At 31.2% G+C, this 22,254-nt stretch overlaps 1 protein-coding gene and 3 non-coding genes across 5 annotated transcripts in view; 2 read left to right on the forward strand and 2 right to left on the reverse strand.

Annotated features, from left to right (window-relative positions):
• LOC148300348 (ras-like GTP-binding protein rhoA) overlaps positions 1-22,254 on the reverse strand; it is a 198,859-nt gene that overhangs the window by 81,001 nt on the left and 95,604 nt on the right. The gene's annotated exons all lie outside the window — the stretch shown is intronic.
• Positions 9,776-9,857, forward strand: TRNAS-UGA (transfer RNA serine (anticodon UGA)). The gene has a single exon. It is a non-coding gene; the product is annotated as a tRNA-Ser (tRNA).
• On the reverse strand, positions 11,373-11,454 carry TRNAS-UGA (transfer RNA serine (anticodon UGA)). The gene has a single exon. It is a non-coding gene; the product is annotated as a tRNA-Ser (tRNA).
• On the forward strand, positions 15,712-15,793 carry TRNAS-UGA (transfer RNA serine (anticodon UGA)). The gene has a single exon. It is a non-coding gene; the product is annotated as a tRNA-Ser (tRNA).

The raw sequence follows: 22,254 nt of genomic DNA on the forward strand, positions 1-22,254 counted from the left end.
TTAACTTTGTGGTAAGACATGTTACACTGATTAAAGAAAACACTTGCTTTTTGGTATGGTATGTATAATAACTTATTATACAGACCTGAATGATGGAAGTTTAACTTCTGAAACATGTAGTCTATAATAAAACTCAAGTGGTAAAAAACAAGTGTTTCTTTAATCATTGTTACTATCAATAAACATGAAAAAGTAGTACGTTGTATTATTTTTCAATAAAATTCATTGGTTCATAGCTAGCACGTTGTATTTTTGATAAATCTTCATCTTTTCTATTCAATCTATGTGCTCTGTACGTATTTTTGTATAAAATTCTATTACACATAGATTCTACTACCAACGCGTGCTGATAGAACGGAATTATATTCTACAATAAATGCAGTCGACAGACTTCTCCCTTATTCAAAGTCCTGTTGCTTAATTACACCCAACTCGCTAAAACCACTGATTATTTAAAAAAGTGGACAGATTTAGTGTTTATTTACGCATGCACAAAAGTCTGAACGAAAGTCTTTAAAGAAACAATTTTGGTAGAAAGTTATGCATGAAATATTTGAAGAAATCTTTGATTACGGTAGAAAATGTACATTATTTTTTCGTATTTGGGATTTGATGTGCGTGTTCACAATTGACGTTTGCGCGTGTTCACAATTGTTTTCAAAAATTCATGTACAAAAAAAAACGAAAAGATTCCGTATATAAAAAATTAATTGATTGGTCTCAACTGCTACATCCTCATCCAATTAAAACAATAAAAATGTTTTACTTGGTAAATACCACTATTTTTAGAAATACCAGATATGTATAGGATTCTTCTCTCCTCTGTCTACCTCTGCTTTTATTTCTTACTACTGACCTGTACAAGAACACATTTAAAATGGCCAAAAAAGATTTTTTTGTATTGTATCTATTTCACATCTTGAAAATCAGGGGACCCTTGAACGGAAACGGAAGGACTTTGAATACAATGGAATCATCTCATTTACATAATGTTACTGAAATGCAACGCCAGCTGAATGCAATGAAGATAACAACAGCGAAGAATGTTGAGTGCATCCTCCATAATTTAAAAAAAAGAGGGTAGGAGAGAATATAGATTAAGGTAATATTCCCAGCACAATGCAGGCATGAAAGCATTCATCTAGCTTAAATGCATACGGTATTTAAATGGGTACACAGCTTTTCATATTTTGCAGTTACTGAAATTCAACGATAAACTCACACTGATGCTTTTATTGCACGATTTTTTTCAGGAAAAATGAAGAGTCTAAACGTTGAATTGCAAATACACATTAATCAAATTATAATGTAAGAAAATTGTGTATGCAATCCAACACGACATGGTCGAATGATGCTGAATGGCTGAATGATCTATTTCAGATCTGTCCACTTTCATTACATACTTATGAATAACACTTTTAAAGATAAATGTATAAATTATTCAGTATTTAGAGATGATATTAATAAAAAAATATTGGTCAGAATCATACATATAGCTAACTCCGTTCAACAACGTCATTTATAAAAAAAACTTGATTTTTCAGGAGATCGTTTTTAAAGTTTAAAAAATAATAAAATGTATTAAAAATAAATATCGAGCCACTTATTGAACTTTTTACTGCGCAACAGATTTTTTAGGTAAAACCTGAATGTTTTTTCTCCAAATGAAAAATAATTAAAAATTAAAATTAAAAAAACAATTGAACAATACCTTTTCTTCAAAATGTAAAAACAACATTTTCTGCCCTGTAGCGGGTAAATATTAAGTTTTCATTTTCTGGGTATTCCGAAAACATGCACAACTAAAAAATTGACGATTTTTGATTTATGACGTTGTTGAAAGGAGTGAGTGAAATGTACATTTAAAATTAAACAAAGGATCTCTTCTCAAAAAAGTTTACTCAAATCAACCATAAATACCGCCGCGAATTCACACGTGAGGCGACACGTGGATTATAAGATATACGAATGATACTTCATCACCTAACATATGTTGTGATGTCAAAATATAAAAAAAATAACTCCTAAGAGAAACCCTGATTTGTGAACAAGGATTTGGGCTCACCAAAAATTGTATAAACTTTATATAAAGTATCATATACATCGAGTCAATACAAATTTTATCTGAAAACTTGTTTCGAGGCGAATTAAAGACGATACATTTGGACGAAGTCCTGGACATTTCAACTGCACTCTTGTAACGGTTTTTCGGGGTTCATAACAGTCAACTGTGGCGGGTTTTCAGCCACGTGATTTTCGCGGGAAACACTCCAACTCGGCCGCCATTTTGTCGAGTTTTACAAAAAGCATTTCTCAACGTCGCAATATGCGGAGAACTTTAATTGACCATGGCGGGAACTAATAAAAACTTTGTCCTCGGTTGCCGTAAAAAGGTTTGGGGGAGATGTATTATATTATTCGCGCAGGTCGGCGCCTAGAATTGAAGATGGCAGAAGCATATTGGACATTTTGAGGCAAAAAGATTTAGTATTATTTCTTGACATGCCATCAAAGATGAAGAAAAATATGGAAGTTTGGGCATTTACGGGGCTGACGACCGTCATAGGCTGGTTTAAGTGATCGCTTTACACACGTATACTATTCACCAATTCTACCCATTATTCACAACCACACTACTCAAATTGTTGGAAGTTCTAACAAATTTCGAAACTTTGTTCTTGAATCATTAGAACTTCACTAGAGTCATCTATTGGTGAGATGAAAAGTAGCTTTTTGTTAAGCAGAAACTCTTTTATCTTCATCTTTGATGAGATGTCAAAAAATAATATGAAAATAACTCCTGTAATTGGAGTTAATCCAGATTTTGTGAACAAGTATTTGGACACACTCAAAATGTTGTATAAAGATGTAAAGCTGTTGTTAAAAATTAAATACTTTATTATTTAATATTTCTTTATTTTACATATTTATCTGCTAATAAAGCAATGCTTTCAAAATGCTAAATATTTCACCTTTAAAAACAAATTGTTTTAAAAGGATATAAGTGAATCCTCGAGTAACCTGATACTTCTCTGTGAATATTTTCAAAGACAAAGTGGTGTTGCGTTCTATTATCTTTGCCTACCCCTACGGGGAAGCGGTGCGATTGTGAATTAGTTATTGTATATGAATGCGAGAAAATTATCTAAAAAAATAATAAAAGTCTGGAAATTTATAGGACTTACGACCATTCTCTCTGCCTATCCCTGCCGTGAAGCGCCGTAATGGTCAATCAGTTATAGTGGACATTACAAAACGACAGTATAAATTCAAGTTTTACTAAAATTAAATAAAAATATCAATTTAACTTTTCATTGATTGATTTGACAGCCTTTGTGTTAATATGAATCCATTTTTAATATGATTACTTGGTAAATACCACTATTTCTATTGTGTAAAGTGGTATTTACCAAGTTAAATTAAAAACCAATTTAATATTTACCGAAACCATGTGTTGGTCGGGGTTTGGAATGAGATCCAGTTGAAATATTACCATTATTATCGTTCTAATTATCAAAGGTAGGTACTTGAAACCAATTTAAGCTAAGAGCATTTTAAATCATGAATTGGTAGGTACCTATTGCTTGATTCAGAGCACCCTTTAAAGAAACACGTGTATCCAGGGCATCGATTACAAACGGATTTAAATAGGTTAACTAAGAAGTGTGATAAAAAAAATAAAAATAAAAAATAAAAATAAATTGTTTTCAAGCGTTTCTCAAGTATGTGAATATAATCCAGGATTCGGACCTCAGATACAAATGGAAAAAATCTCTGCTTAATAAAGCTTTCCTCATTCCAACATAGATGGCTATTGTGAACTCGCAACTGTATTACGAGTTTGATCATATATCTAGAAGTTAAAAAAATTTCAGCAGTGTGGTTGTCAATCATGGGTAGAATTAGTGAATGTTACACGAGTGTAAAGCGATCACTTAAACAAGCCTGTGACTATCGGAAGCCTTGTAAATGCCCAAACTTCCGCATTCTTCTTTATCTATGTTAAAATGTTAAAAAAAGTATAGATATATATTTAAATATTTTTATAAATATACATATTTTTTTCTATACAATTTATCTTTAAAAACACTGACGTAAATAAGTAAAAATCTATTATTTATAATATTCCTTGTGTTTATAAACAAGGTATAAACACTATAAGAAGTTTTAAAAAATATTAATTGATTCGGCAGTCACTTTACGTAATATCTATCAATTTTTAATTTAATTTAAATTTTACTTGATACGGTGTTTAAAAATGATGCAGAATGCACCGAAACACGTATAACAAAAGATTTTTAGAAATAGTGGTATTTACCAAGTAAGACTTTATTTAAATTAATAAAATAGATTTTGGAATTACCATATACAAAGGAAACTCTAGTCCAGTAAATAAGATTGTCGTATTTATTACATGAATTCGAGAATATGTTGTCGAGGACAAATTGCTTTTCTCTTTTCTGAATGTGCATGTCACCCTTCTCTCATTGCGACAAAACACTTTGCATTCCTCTTCATAACACGTCATCCTTTGGTAATTCCTTTTCAGTGCAAGCTGCTAAACTTTGGAATGATCTATCCCTGAAAGGTGTCCCCCTTTATTAACTTTTCAGGAAACGTCTGAAACATTACTACCTTTCCATTTATTCTAAATCACCTCATAAACACTCGTCTTTGTTCCTACCTATCTATCTACCTATAACTTCACTGCTGTTCCCAATTTCATTCGCCTTCTCGTCAGTGTGCAATTCAGTTTATTTGATTTCTTTATCATCGTTCAAATTCAAACTATCATATTTTATAATTAAAATGTAAATTTGTTTTGAAATCACTATAAATATTTTATTATAACTTAATTATATCTTGTCCGCCTCCGTAGTGTAATGGTCAGCACGCTCGGCTGCCGTTCTGGAGGTCCCGGGTTCGATTCCCAAGGGGGGTAAAATAAATATAAGTGATTTTTTCACTGTCATATTTATTCAATATTACCCTGGACTGGTACCTGAAGCGGAGGGCTGATCACCTTTGTACATATATGACCTTAAATTATTATAATAATTGCATTTTTTTTAAAATATGTTTAAAATTGTGATTTAAATAAATATATACAATTTATGTATATAAAAAACTTTATCTATTGTTTTCTTCAAGTATCAGGCCTTATTCTTGAGTTGTGTTTTAAAAAAATGAAGGACCTTAAGTGTATAATTTACTCTTAGGGAAACTCACAGAAAAGTGAAAAATACTTTATGACAGCAAAAAACATGTCATTTACAGAATCCAGTATTGTTATAATTAAACTACTCCAAATTATCCATTCAACTCTGTCCTATTATTTTCAATCGATACTGTATTGAATAAGTATATAATATTCTCAATATTATTAATATTTAAAGCATTTACTTTGTGGTTAGTCATTTTTACTTATTTATTTTTTTACAAAAATGTTAATAAAATTAGTATATAACCACTCACCGAGATTAGTACGTCTACCGGTTTCGAGACGTACCCGTCTCTTCGTCAGGACAATCACTAACACAGCATGCAAACAATACTACCCTTCACCACCATAGCACCATTTACACACTCAAAACTACACAAAATGTCTAACACATGCGATTTTTGGTCGACCCGAAGACCAACATGCACTATAGTTTTCAATACAGACATGCGTTACGAGCCGAGGTTAAACGAGCATGTTGCACGTTTAACCTCGCATGTGTTAGACATTTTGTGTAGTTTTGAGTGTGTAAATGGTGCTATGGTGGTGAAGAGTAGTATTGTATGCATGCTGTGTAAGTGATTGTCCTGACGAAGAGATGGGTACGTCTCGAAACCGGTAGACGTAAAAATCTCGGTGAGTGGTTATATACTAATTTTATTAACATTTTTGTAAAAAAATAAATAAGAATAAATATATGATTCTATTCTACAAAAAAAAGATATATTGGTATGGCGTTCTATTATATCTGCCTACCTCTGCGAAAAAACGGCGTGATAGTTAGTTTTTTAGTTATAATTTCATTTTTTTAAAGAAAAGAGTGAAACTTGTTTGCATGTTAAATAAAACCTGAGGAACGTTTCCGTGTAATCCTTCGAGTCTGAAACAAGTCCTCTGGTTTATTTATTTTTCTGTTGGTGGTAATATATTTTAATTAAGTCTCCGTTCCGGGGGAGGGGGCGCGCTGTCGCGAGGCGCACCTGGCGCGCGGCCTTGGCGCCCCCATCTTCCCGTAGCGCCAACAGCGCCCCAGTCTTGTAGAATTAGCGTAGACTGACTCATATCGCCGGGGTCCGATTCTCGAGTAAAGCTCACAGAAGTTTGATCAAGTTATTTTAATATTCATTTTAGAGAGAAAAAAGACAAGTATGTGGAAAAACGTTGTATGATACAAGTTCGAATAGTGATATAAGGAAAGAATTCAAGACTGAGAATAAGTTTTATCTATTTTTGTATATTAAAAGCATTGTTAATTTTGTGGTATGGTAATATAACACTCTCTTTATCATTCATCCTTCACATTGTGTAATACCACTTTAATATACAACTAATTCGTGACTACCGATTTTGGAACAATCATTCCATCATCAGGTCATTAAAATAAAATTATTATGGTTCGACATTTGTACAAAATAAAATTTAGAATTTTTTTCCAAAATTTTATTTTTGTATAAATATAAAACCGTAATAATTTTACTTAAATGACCTGATGATGGAATGATTATTCCGAAACCGGTAGTCACGAATCAATGTTTATAAAAATGGTTTTACACAAAGTGAACGATGAATGATAAGGAGAGTGTTAAGTATTATCTCATTAATTGAGTCGGCAGTTACTTTGTGGTAATATTTATCTTTATATGCTTTACTTGGTAAATACCACAATTTCTCTAAATCTATTGCGACACGTGTTTCGATGCATTATGTATAATTTTCAAACACCGTATGAGAAGCTAAGTCTAAATTTAAAGTTGTTTCCTCGGGACGTTGAAGGATGAAGAGGGGTAGGAACTGTTTTTCTTCCAGTGGAAACATAGACAATATGTAAAGACAAGGAAATAGTGGTATTTACCACTGTTTCCTTGTCTTTACATATTGTAAAGGAAGACAGAATGGATTTTTTACTTGAAAGCGGCCGGGTCAGGAGTCGTTATAATCGTCGGATATATATGAGGAGATGCATGAATGTAGAAGAGGCGAAGAATGTTTGCGAAGACAGAGTGGTGTGGCGTTCGATTCTCTCTGCCTACCCCTGCGGGTAAGCGGCGTGATGGTTAGTTAGTTAGTTAGTTTTATCGACAAAATTAAGAAAGGTGTGTTGAGATGATTTGATTTTTTTTTCAAAAAGATTCAGAAGTTTTTGCGACAAATAAGTAAATAAGTATTATTCTCAATATTATTAACATTTAAAGCATTTACTTTGTGGTTAGCCATTTTTACTTATTTATTTTTTTACAAAAATGTTAATAAAATTAGTATATAACCTCTCACCGAGATTTTTTGAAACCGGTAGACGTAAAAATCTCGGTGAGTGGTAATATACTAATTTTATTAACATTTTTGTAAAAAAATAAATAAGTAATCAAATTTTGTAAGAATTTTTTTTTAAACAAATTATTTTTTTTAGAATATCAATTAGAAATAAGCAAATATAACTCTCATGATAAGGGGATATAATTTTTTTTGTACGGGTTTTAATCAAATTCAAGTATTTTTTTTACTTATTTAATTGAAATTTATAGTTTTATAGACGTTGCCATCTCGTCGCATGGAAATGCCCTAACAGAGTGAAAATAAGAGTTAGAGAAAGTAATTTCTCATAAGAACAGTTGTTTTGAAAAAGACTTAAAACAGTGTGTTACATAAGATTATTAACAATCCCGTGAAACTATCTATTCTATACATAAATTGTATCCCAGTGCTACCAAGCGTAGAATTGATACACAATGTTTTATTTTCTCGAGGAGATTACTTTCAATACAATGCTCCATCCCCGCCTTATCTCTCTCCCCAAGGGTTGGTTTAGTGCTAAGACATCCAAAGGTCCACAAAGTACATCCATTTAAGTTCACTTACGTCCATAAATTTAATACGTGCAAGCTATACGGCATATGGAAATACGTGATTATGATTCTAGGCCAAGGCAACTAGGCCCCTCTCAAAGTGTGGATGTGAATTTCTACTGAAACGATATACACATATATATATATATATATATATATATATATATATATATATATATATATATATATATATATATATATATATATATATATATATATATATATGTATATATATATATATATATATATATATATATATATACACACACATATATATATATATATATATATATATATATATATATATATATATATATATATATATATATATAAAAATATATATTTATATATATATTATAGGTCTTCCACCTCCCAGGAGCGGACCGGAGAGTGACAGGACATAGTTGTAAATAAAGAGGAAGAAGAAGAAGAAGAAATAAAAAATAGTTATTTAAAAAGGCATGTAATATGATTTTCTTTTCCTACTTTGATTTCAAGTTTATTAAAGATATCACCTTAGGTGAAAAAAGTTTCATGGGTAGTAGTAGTGGAAGCTTCTCGTCTAAATTAAAAAAGTTCTTGCAGCCGCGGGGCGCTGAAACGGGTGGAAGGTGTTGAGACAACACCCTTGATTTTCTGTGCCAACTTATTTAATTTTTTATCTCTCATTCCTTAGAATAATAAATTTTTCAAAACAATATAAAGTGATCACTTAACCAATCATATGATAGTCGTAAGCCCTGTTATGTCCAGATTTACATATTCTTCTTCATCCATGTTGTTATGTCGAGAAATAATGAAAAACAATACTTTCATATAATTTTTTCTTATAATTATTTTATCATTAAAATTTTCATATAATTTTTTGATATGAAAAATAACTCCAATAATAAGAGATAATCCAGATTTGCCAATAAGTATTTGGAAACACTCAAAATGTTGTAAAAATATTAAATTTTAGAATCTAATACTATAGGTTAAAAAATTAGAAAAACCTTAATTAAATCTCTAGTCTGGAGCATACTGTTATATGGAAGCAAAATATGGACTATCGGGCAGGCAAAATGGGGAGACTGAAAGCGTTTGAGATGTGGTGCTATAGGCGCAAATTGGGGATTCATCGGTCGGAACATGTTAGTTACAACGAGGTATCAAACAGGACTGGGGAGTCTAGATGCTTACTCAAATAAGATATTTTTTTGTTGACATTTCAACATAGATGAGGAAGAATATGGAAGTCTGGATATTTACAGGTCTTTCACAAATCCGGATATCTCCGATTATAGAAGTTATTTATCATATTATTTTTAAATGCCCAGATTTCCATATTCTTCTTTATATATCGCTCACTCCTTTCAACAACGTAGTATATGAAAAAACTTGATTTTTCAGGAAATCGTTTTTAAAGTTTAAAAAAATAATAAAATGTTATAAAAATAAATATCAAGCCACTTATTGAACTTCTTACTGTGCAACAGATATTTTTAGGTAAGAACTGAATTTTCTCTATTATACTATATTTTCTGGGCATTCCGAAAACACGCACAACTGAAAATTGGCGGTTTTTGAAATATGACTTTGTTGAATGGAGTGAGAGATATGTTTTGTTTACTATATCAGAAACGTGTGTTTAATTTTATCGACAGATGTTTTAAATAAAATTAGCTTAACTGGTCGATGGGAAATTGATTTTACTTAGCTATTCTCGGCAGCTGAGGTGTCCGAGTGGTTAAGGAGTTGGACTTGAAATCCAATGGGTTCTACCCGCGCAGGTTCGAGTCCTGTCCTCAGCGAACTTTTTTCTTTTAATTTTATTTATTTTTTTTAAATTTATAATTTTTGTTTTTGTTTTTAATTAATATTATTTTATTTCTTTAAGCTAGCAACGAGAGAAAAACTTGGCACGATTACAAATGCCTAATACTCGAAAGCCGTCAGGTTAGGAGCCAAAATAATCGGCGGGTATGTATGAGGAGATGCATGAACGTGGAAGAGGCGAAGAATGATTGCAAAGACAGAGTGGTGTGGCGAGTCCTGTCCTCAGAGACATATTTGTACTAGATTTTTAAAAATTAAATCAAGATATTTTATTAATACCTCGACATAGACGAAGAACTTCTTTTCAACGCTGCGCAGAGTGGTGCAGTTAGATATCTCATCTCTTAGGTCGAAAATCTGAATAATGCAAAGCTCTACAATAATTCCATTTTACTTATCCCGGAACTTAAAGAAAAAGCTTGGTATAAGCTCAATTAAAAAATTAAAGTTTCCCAGCATATTGAAAACTTTTGTAAAAGTAGATTTGCTCGTTAGTGGCAGAAAAATGAGGAAAAAGTCGTACTTGTTTATTTATTAATACAAAATAAGACATTAATAAACACACACAAAACAGACGATGATACTTATACATTACGATATCTCAAAAAAGATGAAGAAGAATATAGAAGTTTGGGTATTTATAGGGTTTACGATCCGTTATAGACAAGTTTAATGATCACTTTATAAGCGTGTAAAATTCACTTTTCTACTCATGATTGAGAACCATACTACTGAAAATTTTGCAACTCTTGTATTTACATCATATATATCGGAAATAAATGAGATGTGTCTGAAGGAGTTTAAAAATACGAATAGTAAGGGTCAATCATGGTTAGAATGGTGAATGTTACACGTGTGTAAAGTGATCACTTAAACTATCATATGAAGTGTCATAAACCTTGTAATTACCTGATTACTTACGACATCTATGTCCTACTTCATGTAACTAGAAATAAGAATAGAATAAGACTGCCATAAAAAAACATCGTAAAATTGTATTTTGTAAAAAGGTTTTTGAAAATATAAAATGAGATTTGGCGTTTAATTTGTAGAACTCAATTTTAATTTATGTATTAATTTTAAATCAAACACATATATTTTAAGTCTACTAAGTTGTATTTTATTAACAAAAACACATAAAAAATTAATGTTGTGACAATTGTTTCGCCTTGTTAGGGCATTATCAAACGAATGTGAAGATCAAATGGACTACGGTCCTTATGTAGCTATACAATTCTTAGTGACAGTTTTGACAAACTTGTGATTTAAAATTAATACATAAATAAAATGAGATGCCTGAATGTATGAAGAATGAAAAGAGTCTGAATGGATTTTAAAAGAAATGTTATATTTATTGTAAAAAATATGTAAATACGTATGATGTTAAATTAAATGTTCATATTTATTTGTAAGTATACTAAATGTTATATGGGCTAACTTATGAAATAAAATAAAAATGTAATATTTAAAAATAAAAATAACAAAAAGTTCGCTGAGGACAGGACTCGAACCTGCGCGGGTAGAACCCATTGGATTTCAAGTCCAACTCCTTAACCACTCGGACACCTCAGCCGTTGAGATGACATGCCTAAAAAAACGTTTTCTTTCAATCAAATAATACACTTTTGACGTGTTCATTACCATAATTATTAGAATACAGTTGAATACATTTCAACATTTGTATTTGTTTAGGTGTCAGGTATCAAATATGCTAAAATATCATTTGTTGCCTGCGGAGGTAAGATCGGAAGCTAAAATACAGCACTTAAGGCCCGGTATTCGTTAAATCGCAACTTAATATTCTCTACAACATTTTGAGTGTGTCCAAATACTTGTTCACAAAATCTGGATTATCTCCAATTACAGGAGTTATTTTCATATTAATATGAAAATAACTCCTGTAATTGGAGATAATCCAGATTTTGTGAACAAGTATTTGGACACACTCAAAATGTTATAAATAAATTATCTGGTCAAATAAGCTTAATAATAAAAATGAAAATGGTATTTTCTGGCGTTTCTCATGTGTGTGATTATAATCCAGGATTCGGACCTCACATACTAATATAAGAGTTTCTGCTTAGTAAAAAGCTTATTTACATCTCACCAATAGATGTCTCAAGTGAAGTTCTAGTGATTCAAGAACAAGGTTTCTAAATTGGTTCATATATATAGAACTTCCAAGAATTTGAATAGTGTGGTTGTCAATAATGGGTAGAATTGGTGAATGTTACACGTGTGTAAAGTGATCACTTAAAGCAACCTATGACGGTCGTCAGCCCCGTAAATGCCCAGACTTCCATATTCTTCTTCATCTTTGATGAGATGCTAAAAAATAATAATATTCTCTAAATCCAGATAACATTTTACGTACCGTAGAACTTTGAACTTGAACTTTGATGTGTTACTTCAGCCCAGTACAAAACTAAAATCTGTATTTGGTCTTCAATAATGAACGTATGGACATGATTCATTGTTTCCCTGACAGGTGACACTTATTGTCACGATACTTCGATCGATACCACGATCTAAATATTTTTTTTGTACTGGGCTCAAGTAACACATCAAATTTCATGTAGCCCCGTTCTACGGTAATTAATAAATTTCTTAAAACACAATTTTTTCATTGAAAACAATTTTTTTATTCGAAATAATTCTATGGTTTTGTAAAAAATAAAAAATAATGTTTGTTTTCCAAAGATATTCTTACAAACAAAAAAATATCCAAAAAACATCTTCAAAAAAATCGGGCGTGGACACACGTGCAGGCCTGACCGCGGCTGAACGGATTCTGATTTGAACGCTCTTAGTCTTAAACAACCTATGACAGGTCATCTTCAAACCCTTATACGCACCCCAGTGGTGCATAGGGCACTGCATCATATAAACGCAGTGCTATCTTGATCATTAACATATGAAGGAAAGGTTATCAGCCCTCCGCTTCAGGTACCAGTCCAGGGTAATATTGAATAAATATTATAGTGAAAAATTACTGATCTTTATTCGCCCACCCTGGGAATCGAACCCGGGATCTCCAGTACAGTAGCCGAGCGTGCTGACCATTACCCTGAATTTAAACAGAATTTAGATTTAGGGATATAAAAAATACTTCAAGTATTCAGACGCCGTATTATACTCAAGTAGTTCTCAAAGTGTAAGCTGTTTATGGTCAAATAAAAAAACTTTGATCTCTGCTTTATGGTTCCAGTAAAGTTCGAGGATAGTTTAATAGGAATTTTCTTCATGGAAGTTTTTAAATGGTAATAACTTACGGCTCAATAAATAGGGTGAGATGTCTTGAAAAATACACCTATATATTTACTTATTTTTTAACATCTCAGCATACATGATAAAGAATATGGAATTCTGGGTATTATGAACTCATAAGAGGGCTTATGAACTATCATAGCCTGGTTAAGTGATCATTTTTACCCACGTGCAATATTCACCATTGTACCCATGATTGCACCCACTATAGCTATGAGTTCACAAAAGCCATCTATGTTGGATTGAGAAAGCTTTTTTTTAACGTGTCCGGGAGTATGGACGTAAATTAACGTCAGTGCGAATTTTCCTTTAAGGAATATCGAAGTCAATGAACGTCGAAGTCCGTCTGTCAGTTAGTATGATGTAACTTGTATAGTAATGACATCTGGTGATATTTGTGTGTAATTTTGTCATCGTTGAAAAATATTTGGAAGAGGTGTATTTTCATTAAATTATTTAAACATATTATTTTTTGACATCTCATCAAAGATGAAGAAGAATATGGAAGTCTGGACATTTACGGGGCTGACGACCGTCATAGGCTGGTTTAAGTGATCACTTTACACACGTGTAACATTCACCAATTCTACCCATTATTGACAACCACACTACTCAAATTCTTGGAAGTTCTATGAAGTTTTTTGTCGACCCGAAGACCAACATGCACTATAGTTTTCAATACAGACATGCGTTACGCGCCGAGGTTAAACGTGTAATTTTATTAACATTTAAAAAAAAAATAAGTAAAAATGAATAACCACAAAGTAAATGCTTTAAATATTAATAATATTGAGAATATTGCATTCATTCCTTATTTCATCATTTGAACATCTATCAAACATCGTTCCCACACACATTTGTCTGAGGTAAAAGCATTGTTTATGTTATGGTGAAATATGTTATATTATCCTTATTTGTATATTACAATTGTCTGTTACTAATATCAAATGTTCAATATACATATGATGTGTTTGTTTACTTTTCATCACCAAAACATATTACATACTAAGATTTACATAACATTATTATTAATATCTAGAAAGCACTTACTGAATATACACGTAAGGGTAACAGTAATGGGAAAACAGATACATCTTTAATAGAAATAAGTTAAATTTATTTAAGCAGGTGCCGTGGCGTAGTTGGGTAGACGCTCGACTACGAACCTAGCGTCACGGGCAAAACGAATTCAAGAAAGATTTATTTTGCATTGGCTTAGGTGTTAGTGGTGTATTTTTTCACATTTACATTACCTATCCTTACTATCCTACCTGCAGATTAAACTTTAAAGCGGGATATTCCTTTTTATGTAATTAAAAAATAATTATTAAATTAACCTTTCCGGTAGTACAAAAATTGATGACCGAATTTCTCTGGGGAGTGGGTTCTATTTACATTATTTTATTTTTCATTAAATCGATGTATTATGAAGATAGAAATTATGTTTAAATACAACATTTTGAGTGTGTCCAAATACTTGTTGATGTCAAAAAATAATATGAAAATAACTCCTGTAATTGGAGATAATCTAGATTTTGTGAACAAGTACTTGGACACATTCAAAATGTTGTAAATAAATTATCTGGTCAAATTATAAGCTCAAATAATAAAAATGAAAATGATATTTTCTGGCGTTTCTCATGTGTGTGATTATAATCCAGGATTCGGACCTCACATACCAATATAAGAGTTTCTGCTTAGTAAAAAGCTTCTTTACATCTCACCAATAGATGTCTCTAGTGAAGTTCTAGTGATTCAAGAATTATGTTTCAAAATTGGTTCATATGTATAGAACTTGAGTAGTGTGGTTGTAAATAATGGGTAGAATTGGTGAATGTTACACGTGTATAAATTAATCACTTAAACCAGCCTATGACGGTCGTCAGCCCCGTAAATGCCCAATCTTCCATATTCTTCTTCATCTTTGATGAGATGTCAATAAATAATTTGTTTTCTACTTATTGTAACATTTATTTTTGATAATTCACGGCTGAAATAGGTACCAAATAGTGTTTTGTTGATAATATGAGAAAACGCGTGTTAACGACAGATATTTTAAACAAATTTGGTATAACTAGCCGATAGAAAACAGATTTTATTGAGCTATTTTCTAAAGCTGAGGTGACCAAGTGGTTGGGTGAGGTGGCGTGATGGTTAGTTAGTTAGTTACATAAAAAAGTGGTATTATAGAAGTGAATGGAAGAACAGAACGAGGACGGCCGAAAAAGATGTGACAAGAATAGATCAATCAGAAGCTATGATCTGGTGGTGTCGAAAGTCTACGCAATCGGAGGACATGCATGACTAGATGTATGGATGTAAAGGAAGCTCGGAGTGTATGTCAGGACAGAAGAGTTTGGAATTCCATGCCTACCCCTGCAGAGAAACGACGTGACGGTAGTAATAGTCGTAGTACATAGATTATATACTTTTTTTGTTAGATTGGTCACTCTAACAGACATTTCTCATATCAAGAAGCCGCATCGAAAAATCATCGGAGCATCTGAGTCAATAAATGGATATTTATGTTTATCAACAGCTATGCTGTCGGATTCTTCAACAGCTGAGGTGTCCGAGTGGTTAAGGAGTTGGACTTGAAATCCAATGGGTTCTACCCGCGCAGGTTCGAGTCCTGTCCTCAGCGAACTTTTTTGTTATTTTAATTTTATTATTTTTGTTTTATTTTAATTTTATTTATTAAGTTAGCTCATGAAACATTTAGTATGCAAACAAATATTAACATTTAATTTTACATCAGTGTGGAAAAAAGTGCACGATTTGTGAAAAAAAAAATTAAAATGTCAAATATCTCATATATTTTTTATTCAACTTCATTGGTAATGTCGAAAGTGTTCGCTTTGTGTCATATATATTATATAATCCTCTTATTCTAACCCAATGGTACATAGGGCACTGCATCGCATTGGCGCAGTGTTATCTTGATCAGTACTTACGTGAAGGCAAGGTGATCACTCCTGCGCTTCTGGGACCGCTCCAGGGTACTATACTATATATATATATATATATATATATATATATATATATATATATATATATATATATATATATATATATATATATATATATATATATATTTATCTATCTAAATGTGTGAGTGTGTGTTTGTGCTGTTCTTTGAAAGGAAATAGAAACAACACAAAATCCTATTGGATCTGTTCAACAAAAGCTCGCTTCAATTACATTCTTTCAATTACACACTCCATGAATTCCGTACAGTTTTGATCCTCTGAGGATTTTAAAGCGATGTTTATTTTGTTTTCTTCGTTTGACCTTCCTAATAAATTTCATAAAGACGTTATTTAAACATTTTATTTGCGACAACTACGTATTGTACATTAAATATGTCGCCTACTTTAAAAATCCGCCAGATCCAACTTTATAATATTTAAAAATAAATACTCTATCGGAATGCCAAATGGGGGTTTTCTATTTAAAATATTTATATACTTGAAAACCCTGCTAAAAATACTTAAAAACAGCGTGTATTTCCGCTTTATTCATGAAACATGCCTTCTGACCCATATCAGACAATCAGAGAGCGTTAAAATTCTTGATTTCATAATATTTTATCTAAAAACAGACAAATCTTTTAAACATAAATGTTACCCGGTTAATTTTGTATTTTTTGGAAAATCGACTTACATGGATCTGGCAGATTTTGAAAGTAGGCAACACAAATACTTTACTAATATTGGTATTTTTAAATAAAATTTTAAGTACTTACGTTATCCAGAGTAAATTGTCGTTTACGTCGTTATAAAAATCAACGGAAGGTAGTTGTACTTACCTAGAAAAAAAAAAAACACATTTTATAAAAAAAATATATTCAATGTTTCTTTTAGAATAAGTGTTAATGGTTAAATTAAGAAAGGTGTGTTGAGATGGTAAGGGCATGTCATCGAATGAGTGAAGAAAGAACAGTTAAACAATTTTACAAGTTTAATGTGGTTGGTAATAATGGATGCAGAGGAAGACCGAGTTAAACACAGCATGGTCAAGTATTTAGATACCTGAATGTGGTCAGGTACGAGGAAACGCATACAACTTGCGTAGTATGGTTGTCAATCTTGTTACACGTGTATAAAGTGATCACTTAAACCAGCCTTAATAGCCCAGGCTTTTATATTCTTCTTCATCTTTGTTGAGATACCAATATAAAATATTTCATTTAGGGTAAATTCAAATATTCATGTTAAAAGATAATGGTTTAAAATTATCCACCTTTTTTTTAGGCATTTTTAAAGTTTCTTTTTACTTTTAAAAATGAGATAAAAGTTACGACAGAGATTCGTAAGAATATATAAGGCATTGTGGTCGGAAATAATTTTAAAGATAAAAGGACAACTGAAAGGATATTTTCCAAGCTTCAGTTCTATTGTTTCGTTCAATGTCCTGGAACGAATAGCAAGTCTAGTATAAACAAGGACTTAAAATTTTACCAGCCATTTTGACTATGATAATATAACGGAAATCCTTTGAATATTGGTTTAAAAGAGAGGATAGTATAGATTTCCTTTCTAGTAAAGCAAAATAACAATTTAGACAAAATAATAAAGAAAATCATTTAAAGAACTTAAAAATAGCACAATAATTTATATTTAAGGATTCTTGCTATAAAGATATTAGTTCTTTTCTTTCTAATATTAATGTTACAATCAAACATTGATTATTTGAGTCTACGAAATTGTATTTTATTGTTAAAAAACACATAAAAACAAATTTATGACAATTGTTTCGCCTTGTTATAGCATTTTCAAACGAATGAAACAATTTCGCCTTATTACGACAATTTTTTTTATGCGTTTTTTAACAGTGAATACAGTTTAGTAGACTCAAAAAATCAGTGATTTATTTTTAAATTGAATATATTAATTAAAATGGAGTTAGACAAATTAAACGCAAAATATTATAAATAAATTAGTTTATATATTTTTTTTTCTTTTACATATTAAAAGCATTATTAACTTTATGATATGGTAATCTAACACTGTCCATATCATTCATAATTGTAGTATTACACAAAGTGAACGATGAATGACAAGGAGAGTGTTATATTAGTTCTAATTTGATGTCGAACTGAATAACTCTAATCTATTCTAGATTTTGGTATTCACACCGCATAATGGAAAGAGTTAGTAAACCAATTATAGTCCAACTATTAATTGTTAATTCGGTTATTGTAATTCAGTTACCATAGCTTAGAAAATAAGGTATATTTTTGGAGCTCAGCCAACTGACCTACAGACCTCACAATTCTAAGGTATTGGAATTATATACATACAAACTAACCTGCTTTTGTACGTACAAACATTGCATCGCATTGCTTAGCTCCGGTAAAAAACCTCAAGTCGGAAAAATAAATTTTGAATTTACAACAATAATTGAGAGGATGAAAACCATCAAGGTATCGTGCTATAAGATGAATCCGGGTGTGAAATTTTGGTAAATGGGGGAAATTATGAAACAGGTAGATGATTTCGTATAATTTGGAAGTATATTTTATAGGGATGGAAAGATTGATAAAGATATACAGTGGAACCTCTCATAACGAGCATAATTCGTTCCAGAATCTTATTCGTTAAGCGAAACACACACTAATGCAATGGCGCGGAAGTCTTGGCTCACAAGATAATGTATGAATGAATGAAAAGGGGACTTGCCCTTCCTCTGTAACTCGTTATGGGAAATGTCACTCGTTATAGGATTAACTTTTTAACGCTTCTTTGCTCGTTATGAGAAGTTATTTATTTTTCCATCCCTTTTTATTTTATTATATGTTTTTTTTTATTTTTCATTACTGAAATCACTTATAGAAAATAAAATCCTTTCAGCCAAAAGCTAAACAGGCAATCTGAATTTCAACTCTAATGTACGAATGCGCAGCATAGAGTTGGCAAAAGAAGGATTTAAATAGACTGAATGCAGTCGGATTGCGATCTCTCAAACAAATATGCAGCAAATGACGTGTGATACATCGCTCAGTCCTTTCAACAACGTCATATATTAAAAATCAACAAATTGAGAGGTGTGCATGTTTTCGGAACGCCCAGAAAATGTACTATATCCCAGCAAAAGCGGCATATTTCTAACTTAATATTTACCCGCTACAGGGCAGAAAGTGTTGTTTTTGCGTTTTGAAATAAAGGTATTGTTTAATTATTTTTTATAAATATACTAAATATTTTTCAAATGGAGAAAAAACGTTTAGGTTTTACCTTAAAAGATCTGTTGCACAGTAAAAAGTTCACTAAGTGGCTTGATATTTATTTTTAATACATTTTATTGTATTTTCAAACTTTAAAAACGATCTCCTGAAAAATCAAGTTTTTGATAAATGACGTTGTTGAAAGGAGTGACGACATATTCGAAAGGTGAAATAAAGAAAGAATGCAAGGCTGATATAAGCATTATCGATAAAATTAAGAAAGGTGTGTTGACATGGTTTGGAAGAAAATACACTTTAAAAAATATGAGAAAAAGATAAAAAATTAGTAAAAAATAAAAAATGTAATTTTTTTAGACTTACAGTATTTTCATCGATAGCTAAAAGCATATTATGTAAGTGGTAAGTTCAATAAGTAGACCTTACTTTCTCGGTATTTTCATTCCAATAATGGATTCACAATGGCTCCAGTGAAGCCACGAAAAGATTACATGATTTTATATATCAGGAACACTCACATACGAGACCTATTGTATAATATATGTACCTACTCACTCATATCGTATATTTTGAGTATGTGCTTTTTATTATTTAAGTGGAATAAATTATAGCCAATATAAAGTACTTTGTTAGTAAAAGATACACTAAAAAAGGACCAATTTTTTGGTATTAAAAAAAAACTTATTCTTCGAAATAAAGAAAAGAGAAAATAAAAAAGAGAAAATAAAACAAAAGAGTTATCGAAAGAACAGGAGTTAAAAAAATTTAAAAATATTTTTGCTTTATGTATTTAAAAAAGAAGGAAATAAATGTGATAAAATTTATAATATAAATAAAATTATGTGTGAAGTGAGGTCCAGCTCTCCCAGGGCTTAAATGTTAGGTAAAGAATATGCTATGTATGTATATATATGTGTGTGTATGTGTGTGATAGTGGGTAGACTTTTTCTCATCACGAATACTGTGTTTACTCCAAATGGAGGAATTTCTATTAAGATTTTTTTTATTTATTATTAAATATATCAGTACTAAGGGACTCGATAATTTACGTTATTTTTCATAATGAGAATCACGACAAACAAATTAATATTGTTTCGACTTCAAAATGTTTTTGTGGCGCCATTTTGACCTATTTTTTCGTGACAATAAATTACGTTACTTGAGGAAATCGTCGAATTGACCAAAAAGTTAACAATGGCCGTCAAAATTTATTTTTTAAAAGGCGGAATCTCGCTTTCTTCGCCGAATAATTGAGTAAGAAAGTTGGATTCGCGAGATAAAATGTGAAGTTCCCACTCTTTGTACGGAAAATTCAAGTTTTTACACGACTGTGGTTTGTAAAAGAATTTTAACATTACTGGAGAGAGATAAGGAATTGTAATTTGATAATGAAATGTGAATTTGAGGAAGATTTTAATATTTTTTCATTACCGTTAATATAACATTGAAAAATGTTCCTTGTTCTTGATTTCACGTCAGTTTATATGTAGCTCACTTAATCCGATAGATCGATTTCAACGAAATCCGACGAACCTCTTGATATTAAAGAAATCAGTTCATCTCGATACTTAATGTGATTTTTTAGAGAAAATACTTAAATTAAAAGATTCAACTGAGAAACTATAGTCTTTTCTATAATGTTTGATACCTTAATAAATATTTTATCCCCAGATTTGTTAATTTGTTAATTTTTTTTGCTTAAAAATGTGTAACCAGAAACGTATATGTCTTTCAAACACTCATTTTTTATTTTCATATTTGAATGTATTTGGATAGTTTTATTTATTTTATCACTCAAGTATAATTTACGTATTGTTATTAAAAATAATACGATCGATATTATTTAAAAAGACAGAAAGTGATTTTATACTGGGAAGTTTTTATTTTTACGTTTTGATTTTTGAGGTTTTTTAATAACAGTTTTATAGCAATATCATTAAAAAATATTATCAATAATCAGAACATGATTTTCGATTCTATTTTTTTTTTTGCGAGAACCATTTCGCTTTGCGAGGGCACTTGTCAAACTGTGTCGAAAAAATGCATAAATTTATACTAAATATTTAGGGTCCAATTGCTTTCTTTTGTCTTTATCGATTTGCGTTAAAAGTTCTACCTCTACAACGATGGGATTATGTTCGATATTGTTTTTCAGCAGAATGAACTAAATAATTCACCGTCCGATCTTTGAACCGGATCACAGCGATGCAGATCTTCTGATGCAACTTATCTAGTTTGTCGGGGTGATTCAGATTTCTCCAAGAGCATTCCTAATTTATGTCCTCGGCAGTTAAGAAACTATCCTCGGCACTAGAATGCTAAACACAATACAACTTTGACAGCCGCGAGTGCCACAAACTCTTTATTGTGGGACAAACTCTCAGGAAAGGTATGAATAATTAATATGGAATTATACTCAAACTAACTTCGGACTTTATTCCCTACCCCCATCCCATTTCCTCCCCTTTCAACTACATAGTATGGGGTTGAAAGAGACACCAGTATCGATATACTATATTGTCAGCAGTATCCACAAAGTCTTACCTCAACCAGTGCTTTCTGTATATTTAAAACAGGCCGTGAATTATTATTAATTATTAAAAATAAATATTTTATTTATTGTTTCAGTGTTCACTTTGTGGTAAGACATGATGAAATTGGAAAAAAATACTCGTTCTTTTACCACTCGAGTTTATTAGATATTTGTTTTTATTTAGACCTGAAGATGGAAGCAAAGCTTCCGAAACTTATTTTTTTTATTTGAACCCTTATTCGCACCTAATGGTGCATAGGGCACTGCATCAAATTGACGCAGTGTTATCTTGATCATTACTTACATGAAGGCAAGGTGATCACTCTTGCGCTTCAGGAACCAGTCCAGGGTAATATTAAATAAATATGACAGTGTTAAATCACTAATA

Source organism: Brachycentrus maculatus, unplaced genomic scaffold (assembly GCF_059751285.1).
Source record: "Brachycentrus maculatus isolate JH-2025_06_01 unplaced genomic scaffold, ASM5975128v1 h1tg000748l, whole genome shotgun sequence".
NCBI lineage: Eukaryota > Metazoa > Arthropoda > Insecta > Trichoptera > Brachycentridae > Brachycentrus > Brachycentrus maculatus.